Genomic DNA, 14,944 nt, shown 5'->3' on the forward strand with positions numbered 1-14,944 from the left:
GAAGAAAAAATGTTTACCTATTACATAATTTTTGTTTCTGTGATTGTTTTTATACTAGGCAATTTTGAATTAACAACACACTATCATACAGAGATTGCTATAATGCAGTATATTCACAAAACACAGAAAGGGTATTACCCTCTCCATCTCATGTCTCAGATCAGTAGTTTCCCAAGTTGTGGGTCACAAGCCCCCAAGCAACCTCAGGTTTGTTGGAGGGGGTCCGTGAATCCACCCACATAGTGATAATTGCCTTAAGTTCAAACAAGCAGCATTTCCTCATAAGCAGTATGTTTTCTGTTCTTTTCTAAATGAATATAGCTGCTGCATTAAATAGAAACTTGTTCAAAATAACCGTTGAAGGTATAGTAGGTTTTCATCATTATGCATATTCTTTACATAATACTAAAAGTACATCTCTCAATACATATAGTTGGGGGAGGTCCATTAAATGTTTTGATTCTGTGGAGTGGTCCTTGGAAATCCCTTACATAGATCCTAGACAGCAAAGCTGGAAGGACATTAAGCAGTTATCTAGAACCCAGCCTCCTCATTTTACTGATGAGGAAACTAAGGCCTGAAAAGTAAAGGGTCATTCAGTGTCACAGAGGTGCTAAGTGGCGGTGCTGGGCCATGAGCCCTGTTCTCCTAAATCCAGATGCAGGGCTAATTCCACTGCAACACACTGTATTTCTAAGTATGCAAAAGCTAACTGGCTTGATTCAGGCAACTAGAATCAGTGAAAATCCTGGATTGACACCTAGAAATTTTGACTTCCAGGTCAACACATTGTTGATTTTACCATGTGGTCTCTCTCATATGTCCTTGTCAGTTAAGTTGGAGTAGTAGTTCACATTAAATATTACATGTGATGGTTGCATCTCTCTGAAGTTCTAACAACATGTGAAAGAGGAGTTTCATTAAATTTTGTTCAGTTCAATGACCTAAAAAGTCAAAATATTATGAGAAGCCATTTTTAAAGCACAGCTGCTCCTTGTATCTTATTCCCAGTTCTAAACTAGGATATAAAATGGTAGCTTATTAAGATGTAGCAATATAGAGATGTCTTTGTTCTTTAGAGTGTAATAATAAATTACTCTTACCTCTTATGTTACCAGATGAAGAAGGTGGCAGGCTGAAAGCAGACACTGCTGTTGAAAGAAAAAACAAAGAGGACATGCAAGTCTTTTTAAAAAATCTAATCACAAAATGCTAGTAACTACATTGCGTACAATATCATCCTTAGGAATGTTGGAAAGAAAAATTGAAATTTGGGAAATAGTAGCCATAGCCCTTAAATAAAAAATCATATCAGCAGGAATGTAAAACTAGCCAAATGTTCTTCCATGTATACATACCTTTAAGAATTTTGAGGAAGGATGGGACAGAGGCATTTCAGCTCCACTTTTATAGAGACTATTCTGCAAACACAGCAGCCACCTCAGCTGTCCTAGCTGGGGACCTATTTGGCAAATCCTTTTTTGGCAATCTCTTTGCATAATATTCACTGACTCTGGCTGTGAATAGATATAATTAGAAATATTTTTTGTCACCTATAAATAATTTGACAGAGGACGATCTAGGGTTCTTCAGAGGCATTTGATAGGGGACGGGGATTCAGGGCTTCCAAGGCTGTTTCTCCAGCTTGGCTGTTGTATCATTCATCACAGAATTAATTCAAGGCCAGGTTCCCAGTTACTTTCCTGCATATAAAATTGGTCCAGCAGAATGAGTCTGTTGGGAGGAGTTTAGGACTAAATGATTTGTTAGTGCTTAGAAGTGTTAAGGAGTCTGGAATGAATTTTAGATCTGACACTGTGATTGGAAGCAGCAAGTGATGCATATTAGCATGGAAAATTCCTAGCTGGGTTATGGAGTTTAGAAAGACTGATGATAGATTCTTTTAAAGTCTTAACGTCTAAACATGAAGAAGAAAGAGAATTCTCATATTAGCAGTGGTGATGGACCAGTGGCAGAGGTATAGGGGTTTAGAATAGATAAAAGCACTTCTGTTCCTTTTCTGGAAGACTTGCCATGGATATCTCCATCTCATATGTTTTCACTGAGGGGGCAACAGCGTGCTGTATGACGTTGCATACATGTTTCCACTGCAAAATGGAAGGAGACACAAACAGGCATTCCTAGTTCATGGGCAAACCCTCGTGGCTAGCTGTAGTTCTAATAAGGTGCGTACTGCATATTTTTATTTAGGGTGGGAGGGAAAATGTGGTATCTACAACACTCTCCCTGTAGATTGAGAAAATGGGTGGACCATCACATATGCCATAATTCTCATAAATTGGATTTTGGTGGTTTTTTTCACATGCACAGCTGTTGCTGATATGACAGGAAATCTACCTACTATAAGTGTGTCCCTAAGATCTGGTGTGGTATTTTCATCTAACTGCTGGTTTAAATTACTGATTAATGAGATCGTTGTTTTTATTATCCTATTGACTTGGAATTTCTCTTTAACATATTGATAGATTGAATCTTTTATACTTTTAAAATTTGTTTAAGAAATAGGTGGTCAGGCTTTTTTTTTTTTTAATTTCTATGAAAATGACAGAAGTCTAGTGACTTATCCGAAGTGTTAGGCCATCAAAGTCTGGTTTTTCTCCAAGATTTTCGCAACTCATTTATTTTTACTTCTTTTGGAACTTAAGGAACAAGGTAGCAACTATCATGGACCACCAGGAGTAGATCAGAGAACCTTGTAGAGCTTGGACAAGGAGAAAGGAGAAGCAATGCTGCATGACAGAGGAGATATTTCCCTTAAACTTGCTTCTCTAAGGGTTGTATAAATAGAAGTATCAGAAATTAATACTATTCATTCTTGTATTTGTGTGGTTCTTTATGATTAGATATGGGTGGGAAGGACAGCTTCAATCTAAATTAAAAGAGCTATTTTGTATGCTATATTTAAGCAGTCTAGATAAAAGATCCTCTCTGGCATTTTCTGTCATTATCCTCACAGATTAGGAAATATAGGCTTCTATGATCTTGTACTTCTTTATCTATTAAAAACATAACTCTTGGGCTGGCCAGTTAGCTCACTCGGTAGAGCATGGTGTTAATAACAACAAGGTAAAGGGTTTGGATCCCCATACCAGCCAGGTGCCAAAAAACCCAAAATCAAAAAACAAGAATCAAAACACACACACAAACAAGCCACATACTTATGGTGGAAATCTAATACTACTTTCACCTTACAAGGTTATACAAATTAAATTAGATTTTATATATAATTATATATGTGAGATTCTATATACTTAATCTCATTTAATTTATACACATACATATATGTAAAATGTTTAGGACTGTGTCACCAGGGGCTGCTGAGGGAAACATTTCTTAATGATGAAAGTCACAATGGCATACTGACACTTCTAGTATATCTAGGAAGTTAAAGTAGTAGTAAAGGGCTAAAGGATAGATTTTGCTTATGAAATGTCCAATGAACAAGATTATTTTTGTTGTTGTTATTTTTTCTTATGTAAATTTTGTTTAAAAAATACCATTAGGACCTAGGCTGGAAATGTCCGTGTCCTAACTTCTGTGGTGTCCGGCATGGCAGCATGACATCAATAAAACCCCTTGAGATTTAGCACGTCAGATTGGTGTTTGTTTTCTTATACAATTCTCTGAAACTCCAAAGAGTTATTATTACTGAAAAAAGGTTGTATATTTATTTTTAAGTCAGCTATTTATTGCACTCTATATAGTTGTCATTCCATCATGTGGGTACAGTCATTCATTCACTCGTTTGTTCAGTACATATTTATTGAATGTCTGTTATATGTCAGCTACTGTTCTAACACAGGGAATACTGCAAAAACTGGCAAAGCTCATGCCCTCATGGTATTGTCAGTCAACAGGGGTGGATATACACAGCTAAATAAACAAGTAAATATATAGTATGTTAGATGGTATTAAGTACTGAAAGGAACAATGAAGCAGAGTAAGGGGGAAGGGGAATATTGAACCAAGGTGGGTGATCTGGGTGGACTTCTATTTTAAGGTGACATTTGAGTAGAAGTCAGAGAATTGAAAGAGCAAGCCGTATGGATATTTGGAAGAAGAGTATTTCAGGTAGAGGGAACAGAAAGTGCAAAGGTCCTGAGGCAGGAGTACAACTGAAGTGTTCAATTTATGACAATGCGAGTGAACCTGGAGGACATTATGTTAAGTAAAATAAGCTAGGTACAGAAAAACAAATACCACATGATCTCACTTATAAATGGAATCTAAGAATGTTGAACTCACAGAAGCAGAGAGTAGAAATCTGGTTACCAGGGGCTGAGGCTTTGGGGAGGGAATTGGGGAGATTTTAGTCAAAGGATATAAACTTTCAGTCAGACAGTAGAAATAAGTTCAAGAGATCTTTTGTACAGCACAGTGGCTATAGTTAATAAAATGTATTGTACAGTTGAAAATTGCTAAGAGAGTAGATTTTGTGTTCCCACCACAATAAAATGATAAGCATATGAGATAATGCATATGTTAATTTGCTTGATTTAGCCATTCTACAATGTATGTATATTTTAAAACATTGTGTTGAGCACCATGATATACATTAAATATATGTAAATATGTACAATTTTTATTTGTCAGTTTAAAAAAAAAAGCAGCAAGGAAACCTATAACAGGAGCAAAATGGGCAAAGGTGAGAGTGGCAGGAGATGAGGTAGGGAAGGCCAGATAATGTAGGACCTTGTGGGACAATGTAGGGATTTTGGTTTTTCATTTGAGTTAGATGGGGAGCTGGTAAGAATTTTTTACAAAGGAGCAATGTAATCTGACTGAAGATTTAAAAGAACCACTCTGGTTTCTGTGTTGAGTGTAGACTATAGACAGAAAGAGTTGGCCAAAGGTAGATAACAGGACCGAGAGTACGTAGGCATTGCCACAATGCAGATGGAATATAATGATGGCTGGGACCATTGTCCAGTTACTATAGCTGCCTAACTAATTACCCCAAATGTAGTGGCTTAAAACAACTATTTTATTATGCACATGGATTCTGTGAGTCAGGAATTTGGAATTTGGAAAGGACACAGCAGTCTTTGTTTTACAACATCTGAGGCTCTTGAGAACACAAATCTTGGGGTGATTCAACAGCTAGGGGCAAATATTTTGTCTCACAATAAAGGTTAGAAAAAAAAAGGATTATCGAGAAAGGTAGCTAATAAATGCAGTAGTATCTGGAGGCAGATGTAGATTCAAAACAGGAGAGACTAAGCATAGTGTTAAAAGATGGGAGGGATTAGCATATTTGTGTTGGTGAGATGGATCCTATAGATTTAGACAAATTGAAGATGCAAGAGAGAAGATGAAGGGAGAGAACTGATGATGGGAGAGAAGGCAAGAGGGGCTAGAATCCAGAGGTGCAATCGAGGGGGTGGACTCTGATGGGAGCACGGACACTTTGTGTATTAGGAAAGAGTGAAGGCAAGATCCAGGTTAGTTGATAGATTAGTTGGTAAGAAGATGAGGAACTCTTATTTGCTTGCTTTTGTTTTCTCAATGAAGTGTGAGGCAAGGTCATTGGTTGAGAGTGAGGGCAGTGGAGGAGATGTAGCAGGCACAGAGGAGATGTAAAGTGTTTATTTTGGAAAGTGATAGGTGTCCTACACTTGCCCAGAGTATTGAGTTGTGATCATGAAGTTAAAGTGAGACCAGTTTAGTGAAACTGTCTGTTTCTTTTCCAGCAACTTCAGTTGCTTGGATGTGACCAAAGAAAAGGTAAGTAATTGAGTTTAACCAAGGTGAGACTTTGTCAGGCAAATGCAATATAGGGAAAGAGAGGCAAGGGAGCTAAGAATCTTTTCAAGTGAGTAATTATAATATCGGATCACGAAATTTAAGCTTAGGTAAGGAAGGAAGTGACAATATAAGGGGAAATATCAGAACAATGAGAAAGTGGTGGGGGTTAGTGGATAGGAGGCCTTAATGATGTCAGAGAATTGCAGGGAGGGGAAATCTGGAGTAGGTGAGCTGGAAGAAGACGAAGTATTGGATAGAGATCGATTGGAATAAATTCCACTTGGTTGTGTTTTGTAATTATTTTTATACACTGTTAAATTTGATTTACTAATACTTTGTTGATGATTTTTGCATCTATCTGTGAGAGATACTGATCTGTAGTTTTCCTTTCTTTTAATGTCTTAATTTGATTTTGGTATGGAGTCATGCTGGACTCATTAGAATAAGTTAAAAATATTCCCTGTGCTTGAAGATATTGTGGAGAATTGGTATTATTTCTTCCTTAAATATTGGGTAGAATTCACCAGTGAAACCATGTAAACCTGGTGCTTTTTCAGGGGGAGGGGTGGGGAGGTGATTAATTACTGATTCAATTTCCTTAATAGGCATAGGCCTATTCAGATTATCTATTTATCTTTGTGTAAGTTTTTGTAATTTATACAAAATTACAAAATGAATGGGAATGAATGGGATGCTGGAAATCGAAGTTTTTGAGAAGGCCCAGATATTGATGATGATTAGGTCAAGGATGACTATGTGCCAAATTCAAACTACTCCCAGAGGTAATTTTTTATACATACAAACATTTTTCTGTGCACACTCATATAGTATATACGTTTATACAAATGGGAGACTGATGGTGTTCAACTTGATTTTTTTCCCTTTGCCTCATTATAATGTATTTTGAGCTTCTTTCCATATTAGTATTCACTCATTTAATTGGCATTTATTGAGCAGACATACAAGAGTTTAAAAACCAAAGTCCTTGCTCTGATGGAATTTACATTTTGATGGAAGCGGGTAGTGGAGACAATAAACTCATAAAAGTACTTAAAGAAGAATTTTGTGTTCCAAGCACTAAACTGTGGAAAGTATAAATTAGAGCAAATGAGGTAGAGATTGACATGGGCAGGGGACCATGTTTGGTATGGTGAACTGGGGTAGTCTTCTTTGAGCTGTGACCTGAATAACATGAAAGAATTAGCCAGGCAAAAATCTGAATGAAGAGTGTTTCAGGTAGGGAAAATTGTGAGGAAGTAAGAAAAAAAATACATATATTGAATGTCTATTCAATATATATTGAATGTCTACTACAAGCTATGTGTATATCTAAGCATTTGATGTACATTGCTTCATTTTATCCTCATGCAAACCTAGAGTAGAAAGTACTATTATTGCCGTTTGCTGGAAAGGAATCAAGCTACAGTCTGGTTAAGTAAATTGCTCAGGCCCACATAGCTGGTGTGTGGTAGAATCAGTGTTCGGGTCAGGCAGTGTTCCCCCAGAGACAATTGTCTAGCCACTAGCTTTTAACCTCTGAGGTCCCTTCCAAATCAAAAATTATGTATTTATCTAATGTGGTATTTCACTGGCACAGTAAAGGCAATATCGCAAGTAAAAGGCCAACAGAATAATAAGTGAGGGACCTCCCATCAAATGACTTACACTTTATGAAAACCTGCATTTATGGAACTTCATGTGGTGTTAGGGTGTCCTGTTGTTGAGCATATCATAAGCCAGCATATTTAAAACCAGGATGCCATAAATAAACTAAAACCATGACACACAGAACTATGGAAAATACATGGTGCTGAAAATATGGAAATATGTAGAGACATATTTTCTGTGCTACAGTCTATAAGGATATAAGTCTCAAGAGCCTTGAACATGTTTTTCAGAAACTCTATGTTGGTGATGTATCCATCAGTTGGCCCTCAACACGTCACGGTTTTGCTTACTCACTACTGTGCCCTCTTAGCTGTCGACATGTTTCCTCTTACTTCTTGGAATAGAGAAGCATCTGCCAGGAGTTTTTCTTAACTCAGAGGTACACAGATTCTTAGGAAAGCAAGTCTACATGGGAAAAGAATGTAGAGAGAATCTTCCAAGTCTTTCTAGTCATTCTATTTCATTCTTTAGGGCATCACTAATTCCTAAAGGTTTGCATTTATTTGTATGGCTTTCTCTTACTTTCCTTTCAAGTTGTTATTTAACATTTATTTCTACTCTGAGGTGAGAAAAATTATGTACTGTTCCCACTACTCAGGCAACATTAATAATTAATACTTGGGAATCTAATTTCCCGTGTACTGATGAACTGTAATAAATATAAATCAGTGGCCAAACTTAATTATAACTTAGATCTCCATAAATTTTTGCTTGCTTCTCAGTTCCAGTTAAACAACAAGACATGCTTAGGCAACTTTCTCTGGGAGGAGGACTTTTATGTTAAAATCATGTTTACTTTTAGGGTTTTTTTTTCTGTTTGAGTTTTGGGTATGGCACTAAGATACCTTTAGACTAAAAAATAAGTACCAGGAGGTGTTGCTGTCCCTGTTGATAGCTGGCATCGTCTACAGAATTGGAACTTACTTGAGGTAGAAAGAGAATATATTCCCAAATGGTGGGATATCAATGAGAGATAACTGTAAAGAGGTAAGAGGCAGTTGTGTATGGAAAATGGAGTGAATGTTTTCATTTTCATGTACTAGTTGTTTGTGAGTACTTTGGATATCTATAAATTTTACTGTGTAAACAGTTGCCTGTTGGTTTTGAAAGTGCTGAAACTATGAGAAAAGACTTAAAAATTAATTTTTCCTTACATATATATTGTAGTTGAGGAAAGTTCAGAAGTAAAATATGAATAAATATAACTATTTTTCTTTAAATGAGTAAAACAAACTTATCAATCCAAAATCTTGAGCAATAGGAGAGAGACGATAGGGTGCAATAATGGAAGATAAAAGATTAGGCAGGATACAATAACTGAATGGGAGAGATAAGAGAGGATGGAATAGCTGGATGGGAAAGATAAGACGGGATGCAGTAAATGGGAAAGAGAGATAAGACAGGATAACTGAAATGGAATGATAAGACAGGATGCACTAAATGAGCAGGAGAGATAAGAGATGACGAAATAACTGAAGAGGAAAGGTAAGACAGGATGGAACAACTGGACAGGTGACATAAGACAGGATGCAACAAATGAAATTGAGAGGGATAAAGTAGAATGAAATAAAAGAACAGGAGGGATAAAAATGGATGCAATATTTGGACTAGAAAGTTAAGACAGGATGCAATAACAGCTGGAGACATAAGACAGGATGCAATAACTGGAGCGATAATCAGGATGGAATAACTCAACAGGAGAGGTAAGACAAGAAACAATAACTGAACAGGAGGACGTATTAAGTGATTGCTCTAGAAAGGTTCTCTTTCTTACTAGGGAAGGCTTCTTAAAGCTGGTAACCTTGAAGGATAGATAGGGTGAACTTGCAAAGAGGAGGAAGAAGTGTTACAGTCAGAGGCAACAAGAACAAGGAAAATATGACTGTGATATTAAAATATGGGGAAAGAAACATTTAAGTCGTCCTGGGTGTCATAGAACTTGTAAGAGTGGGTGCTTTGACTCCTAAAGAAGGCATGAAAAGAGGTAACATTTGAGCTGAGACCTAAAGAATGTGCCAAATGGACAAGAGTTGGCGGGCATGCAGACAGCATACAGTACAAGGTTTGGAAACATTCATTCACTCATAGTTTCAAAATATAATTATTGAGCATGTAGTCTGTTCAAGGCACAATGCCAAGCTGAGGGATGGATATAGGGATGAACAAGTAAGACCTCAAACCTACACTCATGTAGCTTACATTTTAATGAGGGAGAAAGACATTATTTATTTACAGTTATAGTAAGTAATAAGAGAAAAGAGTCTAGGAAGGTTTTCCTAAAGAAGGGAAATTTAAGGTGCACCTTGAAGGATGAATAGGACTTTGCTAGTCAAAGTGTGGAGGTGAGAAGTGAGAAAGAGTTCTTGAAGGTGAGAGAACAACACTTGCTAAGTCTCTGATGTGAGAAGGCTCATAGTATATTCATGGAACTGAAAGGAGGTCAGTGCAACTCAAACATAAAGAGGGATGAAGAAAGAATTTTAATTCTTTTTTATGGCAGAGTAGTATTCCATTGAATATACATACCACATTTTCCTTATTCAGTCATCTGTCGATAGACATTTAGGTTGACTCCAACTCTTGGTTATTATAAATAGAGCTGCAATAAACATGGGATTGCAGGTATCCCTTCGACATGATGAATTCCATTCCTTTGGGTATATACCCAGCAATGGGATTGCTGGATTGTATGCCAGTTCTATATGTAGTTATTTGAGGAACCTCCATACTGTTTTCCATAAAGGTTGCACTAATTTACAGTCCCACCAAGAGAGTAGGAAGGTTCCTTTTTCTCCACATCCTCACCAGCATTTGTTATTCCCTGTCTTTTTGATAATTGCCAGTCTAACTGGGGTGAGATGATATCTCAGTGTGGATTTGATTTGCATTTCCCTGATGCTAAGTGATGTTGAGCATTTTTTCATGCACGTGTTGGCCATTTGTATATTTTTGTATGAAAAATGCCCATTCAGCTTCTTTGCCCATTTTTTAATTAGGTTACTTGCTTTCTTACTGTTGAGTTGTTTGAGTTCTTTGTATATTCTGACTATTAATCCCTTGTCAGATGCATAGTTTGCAAATATTTTCTCCCATTCTGTAGGTTGTCTTTTCACTCTGTTGATTGTTGCCTTTGCTGTACAGAAGTTTTTAAATTTGATATAATCCCATTTGTTTATGTTTTCTTTTGTTGTCTGTTCTTTTGAGGTCTTATTCATAAAGTCTTTGCCCAGTCCTGTATCCTGAAGTGTTTCCCCTGTTTTCTTTTAGAAGTTTTATAGTTTCAGGTTTTAAGTTTAAGTCTTTAATCCATTTTGAGTTGATTTTGGTATATGGCAAGAGGTACAGGTCTAGTTTCATTTTTCTAAATTTGGATTTCTAGTTTTCTCAGCACCTTACTGAAAAGGCAGTCTTTTCCCCAATGTGTGTTCTTGCTGCCTTTGTCAAAGATCAGTTGGCTGTAAGTAAGTGGGTTGATTTCTGGGTTCTCAATTCTGGTCCATTGATCCATGTGTCTTTTTTATGCCAGTACCATGCTGTTTTGGTTACTATAGTTTTGAAGTATAGTTTGAAATCAAGGAGTGTTATGCCTCTAGCTTTATTTTTTTTACTCAGGATTGCTTTGGCTATTTGGGATCTTTTGTCATTCTGTATGAATGTTAGGATTGTTTTTTATCTTTCTGTGAAGAATGTCATTGGTATTTTGATGGGGATTGTATTGAACCTGTAGATCACTTTGGGTAGTATGGACATTTTCACAATGTTAATTCTTCCAATCCAAGAACATGGAATATCTTTCTATCTTTTTGTGTCCCCTTTAATAAATACTGCATGTCCTCACTTGTAAGTGGGAGCTAAAATAAAGAAAGAAAATAAGGAAGAAAGGAGGGAAGGAAGAACTACAATAATATACTGAATTAAAAAAAGAGAGAGAGAACAGAATTGTGGTTATTAGAGGTGGGAAAGGGGGAGGGAGAGAGGGGTTAGCAAGAAATTAGCTAAGGGTCACAAAGACTGATTATGTTTGGTAACCATGAGCATACTAATTATACTGATTTGAACACCAAATATTGTACACTTGTATTGATATTCAATTATGTATCCCACAAATATATATAACCAATTATCTTTCAATAAAAAAAATAAAAAAATAAAGAGGGAAGAGGAGAGTATCACAAGGTGAAGTTTGCAGGGTGGGCAAGGACCATCTTTAGGATTTTGGCCTTTATGCTAAAAGCAAAGGGATGGTTTTCAGCTAGAGAGGGATGTGATCAGATTCTTGTGTTTTAAAAGATTGCTTTGGCTGAAGTTGGAATGGTTTAGACTTGGGAAAGAAGAATAGGTGTGTGGGAGACCAAGCACTAGATGACGGTAGTTTGCATGAGGAAGATGGCAGCAAAATAAAGAGAGGTCGATGGTCTTGAAAGATGTTTAAGTGTAATAAAGAAAGAACTTGATGGTTGATTGGATATGGAAATGAAGGACATGCCGATTTCAAGGCTGATTTCTAGATATTTAGCTTGAGCAACTGAGTGGATAGTGTTGCCCTCCACTGTGATAGGGCATAAGAATACATGTGAGTTTTAAGGAGAGGAGAGGAAGGTGATGAATTAATTTTGGCTGTTTTGGGTTTGAAGTGCCTATTGGTAGGGAGATGGAGTCTCGATCTTAGGAGAGAGAATTAGGTTTGTGATATAAATTTAGAATTCATAGGTTATGGGTAGTAAGGGAGTAGATGAAATCATTAGGGTGAAAACGTATAGTGAGAAGAGAAGGAGCCTAAGATGGAACTTTGGGCCACATCACACAGAACTCACGTAAACATTTGCAAGTCAGGCAGAGGAAGGTGAACTGACAAAGGAGAGAGAAGGGGAAATTGGAGAGCCAGAGCTATGCAAAAACTAGGGCAGGGCAGAGTCTTGGAAATCAAGGAAAAAGAACATTTCCAAAAAGAAAAGAATAGTCAGATGCATGACACGCAGTTGGAAGGTCAAGTAAATTAAGAATTGAGAAGTGTCAATTTGACTTCGCAACAAAGAAATCACTGAGGAGTATAGTGAGATTCACTTAAGTGCAGTGGAGAGAAAAAAACCAGAGTGGAGTGAGTCGAAGTGTAGGTGGGAGGTAAGGAAATGGTGGCAGTGTGCATGTACAACTCTTTTGAGAAAATTGGTTGAAAAGTTAATAAATGAGAAAATAGCCATAAAAAGAAATAGAATCAAGGAAAAATTTAAGAAAGGATCCAGTAGAGTGGGAAAAACTAGGAATAAAATTGAAAGAGCAATATAGTCCATTGTATAAATTTTCCAAGGAGGGAAGGGATGAGATTTACTGCCAAGCAGAGGTGGCCCCAAATTGGAGGAGAGACCTCATTGGAAGGAAGATGTCTTGGCAGTAGAAATGTGAGGCCATTTCTATTTGATGGCATCTCTTTTTTTCTTTTTTAAAAATTTTAAAATATTTAATTGATAAATAAAAATATTCAAGGTGTGTAGCAGGATGATTTGCTATACATTTACATTGTGTAATGATTACCACAATCAAATTAACACAGCTATCACCACACATGCTGTACACTAGATCCCCAGAACTTATTCATCTTATAAGTGAAATTTTGCCCTCTTTGGCCAACATCTCCTCATTTGCCTCAATTCTCAGCCCCTGGCAACTACTGTTCTACTCTCTGCTTCTGTGAATTTGACTTTTTCAGATTCCACATAAAAGTGAGATCATATGGTATTTGTCTTTCTGTGCCTGGCTTACTTTCTTAGCCTAATGTCCTCCAAGTTCATCCATACTATTGCAAATAGCAGGATTTCCTTCTTTTTTTTTTGTGGATGAACAGTATTCCATTCTTTTTATATATACATATATATAGCTCACATTTTCTTTATCATTCATCCATTATGGACACTTAGATTGTTTCCATATCTTGACTATTGTGAACAATGCTGCAATGACCATGGGAGTACAAATATCTCTTCAGGATACTGATTTTATTTCCTTCGGGTATATACCTAGTAGTGGGATTGCTGGATCATATGGTAGTTCTATTGTTAATTTTTTGAGGAACTTCAGTAACGTTTTTCAAAATGGCCATACCAATTTACATTCCCACCAGCAATGGAAAAGCGTTCTCCTTTCACCACATTCTTCCCAGAACTTATCTCTTGTCTTTTTGATAACAGCCATCTTAACAAGTATGAGGCGATATCTCATTGTGGTTTTGATTTGCATTTCCCTGATGATTAGTGATGTTGAACACCTTTTCATATACCTGTTGGCCATTTGCATGTCTTTTGAGAAATGTCTGTTCAGGGCTGCTGCCCATTTTTATATCAGGTTATTTTTAAAATTTTGTTTTATTTTTAATTGTCAAATAATAATCATATATTTATGGGGTACAATGTAGTGTTTTGATACATGTACACATTGTAGAATGATCAAATCAGGCTAACTAGCATATCTATTACCTCAAATATTTATCATTTCTTTATGATGAGAACATTTAAAATCCTCTCTTTTAGCTATTTTGAAATATATAACACATAATTATTAACTAAATCATCATGCTCTGCAATAAATCACCAGAACTTATTCCTCCTATCTAACTGAAACTTTGTATCATTTGACCCACGTCCCCCCTTTTCCTGCCTCCCCCCACCAGACTCTGGTAAATACTATTTTACTCTCTAATTCTATGAGTTTGACTTTTTTAGATTCCACATACAGTATGGGTGTCTCTGTGCCTGGCTTATTTCACTTAGCATAGTGTCCTTGAGGTTCATCCATGTTGCTGCAAATGACAGAATTTCCTGGGTTTGTTTTTGTTTTTGTTTTTTAGGTTGAGTAAGTATTCCATTGTGCATATATACTACATTTTGAAAATTTATTCATCTGTTGATGGGCAATTTGGTTGTTTCCATATCTTGGCTATTGTGAATAATGCTGCAATGAACATGGGAGTGCAGACATCTTTTTGACATAACTGATTTCGGTTCCTTTGGGTGTATAATGAGAAGTGAGAATGCTGGATCACATGGTGATTCTATCATTAGTGTTTTGAGGAATCCGTTCTATTTTTCAAAGTGGCTGTACTAATTTACAATACCACCGACAGTGTACAAGGAAGGGTTCCCTTTTCTCCACATTCCTTTCCAACACTTGTTATCTTTCATCTTTTTTATAATAGCCAATCTAACAGGTGTGAGATGATATCTCATTGTGGTTTTAATTTGCATTTCTCTAGTAATTAGAGATGTTGAGCATTTAAAAAAATATGTATCTGTTGGCCTTGGTACATCTTCTTTTGAGAAATGTCTATTCAGATCCTTTGCCCATTTTTTAATAGAATCGTTTTCTTGTTATGGAGTAGTTTAAGTTCCTTGTATTATTCAATGTATAAATTGCAAATATTTTCTCCCAATCTGTTGTCTCTTCACTCTGTTAATTGTTTTCTTTGCTGTGCAGAAGCTATTTAGTTTGATGCAATCCCGTTTATCTATTTTTGCTT

Source organism: Cynocephalus volans, chromosome 10 (assembly GCF_027409185.1).
Source record: "Cynocephalus volans isolate mCynVol1 chromosome 10, mCynVol1.pri, whole genome shotgun sequence".
NCBI classification, from domain to species: domain Eukaryota; kingdom Metazoa; phylum Chordata; class Mammalia; order Dermoptera; family Cynocephalidae; genus Cynocephalus; species Cynocephalus volans.